The sequence below is a fragment of the Equus quagga genome, unplaced genomic scaffold (genome assembly GCF_021613505.1).
Source record: "Equus quagga isolate Etosha38 unplaced genomic scaffold, UCLA_HA_Equagga_1.0 HiC_scaffold_1864_RagTag, whole genome shotgun sequence".
NCBI lineage: Eukaryota > Metazoa > Chordata > Mammalia > Perissodactyla > Equidae > Equus > Equus quagga.
This window is the reverse complement of record NW_025792968.1, coordinates 32,916-38,042: the sequence shown is the minus strand read 5'-3', so window position 1 is coordinate 38,042 and position 5,127 is coordinate 32,916.

The following is a 5,127-nucleotide window of genomic DNA, read 5'->3' as shown; positions in this document are numbered from 1 at the left end:
AAAAGACCCAGAATTGCTAAAGCAATCCTGAGAAAAAAGAACAAAACGGGAGACATCACAATCCCTGACTTCAAAACATACTACAAAGCTACAGTAATCAAAACAGCAAGGTACTGGTACAAAAACAGGTGCACAGATCAATGGAACAGAATTGAAAGCCCGGAAATAAAACCACACATCTATGGACAGCTTATCTTTGACAAAGGAGCTGAGAGCATACAATGGAGAAAAGAAAGTCTTTTCAACAAATGGTGCTGGGAAAACTGGAAAGCCACATATAAAAGAATGAAAATTGACCATTCTTTTTCACCATTCACCAAAATAAACTCAAAATGGATTAAAGACCTAAAGGTGAGACCTGAAACCATAAGGCTTCTGGAAGAAAACGTAGGCAATACACTCTTTGACATCAGTATTAAAAGGATCTTTTCGGACACCATGTCTTCTCAGAGAAGGGAAACAATAGAAAGAATAAACAAATGGGACTTCATCAGATTAAAGAGCTTCTTCAAGGCAAATGAAAACAGGATTGAAACAAAAAAACAACCCACTAACTGGGAAAAAATATTTGCAAGTCATATATCTGACAAAGGCTTAATATCCTTAATATATAAAGAACTCTCGCAACTCAATCACAAAACATCAAACAACCCAATCAAAAAAATGGGCTGGAGACATGAACAGACATTTCTCCAAAGAAGGTATACTGATGGCCAATAGGCACATGAAAAGATGCTCATCATCGCTGATCATCAGGGAAATGCAAATCAAAACTACACTAAGATATCACTTTACACCTGTTAGAATGACAAAAATATCTAAAACTAATAGCAACAAATGTTGGAGAGGTTGCGGAGAAAAAGGAACCCTAATACACTGCTGGTGGGAATGCAAACTGGTGCAGCCACTATGGAAAACAGTATGGAAATTCCTCAAAAAACTAAAAATAGAACTACCATGCGATCCAGCCATCCCACTACTGGGTATTTACCCAAAGAGCCTGAAGTCAGCAATCCCAAAAGTCCTGTGCACCCCAATGTTTATTGCAGCACTGTTTACAATAGCCAAGACGTGGAAGCAACCTAAGTGCCCATCAACAGACGAATGGATAAAGAAGATGTGGTACATATATACAATGGAATACTACTCAGCTGCAAAACAGAACAAAATCATTCCATTTGCAATAACATGGATGGACCTTGAGAGAATTATGTTAAGTGAAATAAGCCAGCGAGAGAAAGATAATCTGTGTATGACTCCACTCATATGAGGAATTTAAAACTATGGACCAAGAACAGTTTAGTGGATACCAGGGGAAAGGTGGGGTGGGGGGTGGGCACAAAGGGTGAAGTGGTGCACCTAAAACATGACTGACAAACATTAATGTACAATCGAAATTTCACAAGATTGTAACCTATCAATAACTCAATAAAAAAAATTAATTTAAATCTAATTTAAAATTAAATTAAAAAGTCAAATATAGAATCTACGTGCATAAAAAGATAGAGAAATTAACACTATATTTTACAACAAATGAAATGAAAATCTATAAACCATGGAAGACATTTTATCTTTTAGATTCAATAAATGTTTATTTATACTTACTATGTGATATGCTTTTCTCCATACATTATATTGGGTTTATCTTAATGATATTTTTATGATTTTAAAGGTAATAGATACTCATTATAGAAAACTAAATTTAGAAAGTTATAAAGAAGAAAATTGAAGTTATCCACAATCCCACTACCCAGAAAGCACCATTGCCTTTTCTAGTCTTTTTTCTGTGCATATATATTTATAACCACTTAAAAAACAAAATGGGAATCATGCTGCATATATAAAGTAATTTAAATGTCCTATACTTACAGGAAAAGCAAAAAGATAAAGACAGGAATTAATACAGCAGCCAGCAATAAATTTTAAATGTCAACAAGTCTTGTTAACTGTATCGCCAAAGAGAAAGTTATTTTCACAGTTGGTGGACATACCTAAATATTCTGGGGAAAAAATGGACATTTTTAATAAAAATTGACACATATCTCCTCCCTTTCTAGCTCATGAGGACTGTAACCCAAGAAGCTAAAGATTAAAACATAGATCAAGAATGATGTTACTAGTATAAAACCAAACAAACAAAACCCAGAAGACTGGATAAAGAAAACGTGGTATATACACACAATGGAACACTATTTGGCCTTAAAAAAAGAAGGAAATTCTGCAGTATATGACAACGTGGATGAACTTTGAGGCCATTATGCTAAGTGAAAAGAGCCAGTCACAGAAAGACAAACACTGCATGATTCCACTTATATGAGGTATCTAAAACATGGTCAAGTTCATAGAATCAAAGTGTGGAATGGTAGTTGCCAAGGGCTGGGGGGCGGGGGAAGTAGGAAGTTCCTAATCAGTGGGCATCAAGTTTAACTTAAGTAAAATGAGTAAGTTCTAGAGATCTGCTGTACAACATTGCACTTAGAGTCGACAGTAATGTATTGTACACTTAAAAATTTGTTAAGAAGGTAGATCTCATGTTAACTGTTCTTACCACAATAAAGTAAAATTTAAAAGAATGATCTTAACAGCCATGCTAGAAAGAAAAGTTATTAGTATAAGAAAGTTTAGTATAAGAAAAGTTTTTCATTAATATAACTAAAGAAAATTATACTGCAATCAGAAACACAACATATAAAAAACACTGTATGGAATCGTATGTATAATATATTGAAAAAATGAAACCACAGAGAAATGCATGGGAACAAATACTATTCAGGTATAACTCACTTTACATAATACATATTCTTGAAAACAATGAAACAGTTCAGCTACCACTACCATTTGGATCAGGGTAGCATTGTTGTGAGGGTCTAAGGAGATACTACATGTCAAACTGTGTTGATCCACTTGGCATAGAGTATCTTCGTAGACCCTCACAACAATGCTACCCTTATCCTCATTTCACAGGAAAAGAAACTGAGGCAGAGTGGTTCCTAGTAAAAGGAGACAGGATAAAGAGGTAAGAGAGAAGAGAAAGAAAAGCGGAGCTATAGATTCAATGCAATCTCTATCAAAGATCCAATGGCATTTTTCACAGAAATAGAACAAAGAATCCTAAAATTTGTATGGAACCATAAAAGACCCTGAACAGCCAAAGCAATCCTAAGAAAGAAGAACAAAGCTGGAGGCATCACACTTCCTGATCTCCAACTATATTACAAAACCATAGTAATCAAAACACCATGGTACTGGCATGAAAACAGAATTGAGAGTCCAAAATAAAACCACTCATATACTATCAACTAACGTTTGACAAAGGAGCCAAAATACTCAAGGGGGGAAAGGATCTTCAATAAATGGTGCTGGGAAAACTGGATGTTCATATGCAAAAGAATAAAATTGGACCCCTATCTTATACCACTCACTCAAATTAACTCAAAATGAATTAAAGACTTAAATGTAAGATCTGAAACTGTAAGACTCCTAGAAGGAAACCTAGGGAAAAAGCTCCTTGACATTGGTCTCGGCAACGATGTTTTGGATACAATGCCAAAAGCACAAACAGCAAAAGCAAAAATCAACAAGTGGCACTACATCAAACTTTTTAGTGCCTCTCTGCTTCTGAACAGCAAAAGAAACAATCAAAAAAAAAAAAAAAACGAAAAGGAAACCTATAAAATGAGAGGAAAGACTTGAAAACCACTTATCTGATAAGAAATTAATATCCAAAATATGTAAGAAACTCATACAACTCAATAGCAAAAAAAAAAAAAAAACTAAATTAACAAATGGGTAGAGGCCCTGAACAGACATTTTTCTAGAGAAATCATACAAATGGCCAAGAGGTACGTGAAAAGGTACTCAACATCACTAATCATCAAATCAAAACCACAATGCGATATCACCACACACCTGTTAGGATAGCTGTCATCAAGAAGACAAGAGATAACAAGTGCTGGTAAGGATGTGGAGAAAAGGGGACCCTCGTGCACTGTTGGTGGGAATGCAAATAGTTCAGCCACTATGGGAAACAGTCTGAAATTCCCTCAAAAAAATTAAAAATAGAACTACCAGCAATCCTACTTTTGGATATATACCCGAAGGAAATGAAATCACTACCTCCAAGAGATATCTACACTTTCATGTTCATTTCAGCATTATTCACAATAGCCAGGGCATGGAAACAACCTAAGTGTCCACTGATGGATAAAGAAGATGTCGTACATATATATGCAGTGGAATACTGTCCAGCCATAAAAAAGAAGGAAATCTTGCCATTTGTGACAACATGGATGGACCCTGAGGTCATCATGCTAAGTGCAATAAATCAGACAGACAAACACAAATACTGTATGGTATCACTTATATGTGGGAGCCAAAAAAGCCGAACTCATAGAAATGGAGAGTAAGAGTGCTGGTTGCCAGGAGTTGGGGGTGGGGGAATCGGGAGATGTTGGTCAAAGGATGCAAACTTCCAGTTAGAAGAGGACTAAGTTCTGGGGATCTAATATACAGCATGGTGGCTATAGTTAGTAATACTGTACTATATACTTGAAAGTTGCTAGGAGAGTAAAGCTTAAATGTTCTCATCACAAAAAATGTGGTAACTATGTGAGGCGATGGAGGTGATAATTAACTTTATTGTGGTAATCATTTCACAATATATATGTGTATCAAATCATCACATTGTACACCTTAAATTTACCCAATATATCAATTATATCTCAATAAATCTGGAAAAAAGTAAAAAGCAAAGTGGAGGGCAGGAGGCGAGAGGATGGTGGTGGAGCTTTGTGGTGGGGTGGGGGTTAGGAGAGGTGAGGGAAGCTTTAGGTAGGTGTCCTTTTATCGTGAATCTAGAAGGACAAGAAAAAGAAACCAGGACTAGAACTTTCCTGGCGGCACTACCTAGCCATCCTCCTTAGAATGAGAAGATCTGAGGTCAGAGTTGCCAAAAAACAAACAAACAAACAAAACACCTCTCAAAAAAAACCCCACAAAAACTTGTAATTTGTCTTCTCTCTGCCTGCAGCGAAGCCCAATCTCTACTCTAAAACACAGTCATACTGCTCCCCCCAGTGGCAGTCTCTAGATAGTGCACTGAGAGTGTCTGCCAGAGCCGCTCAGACT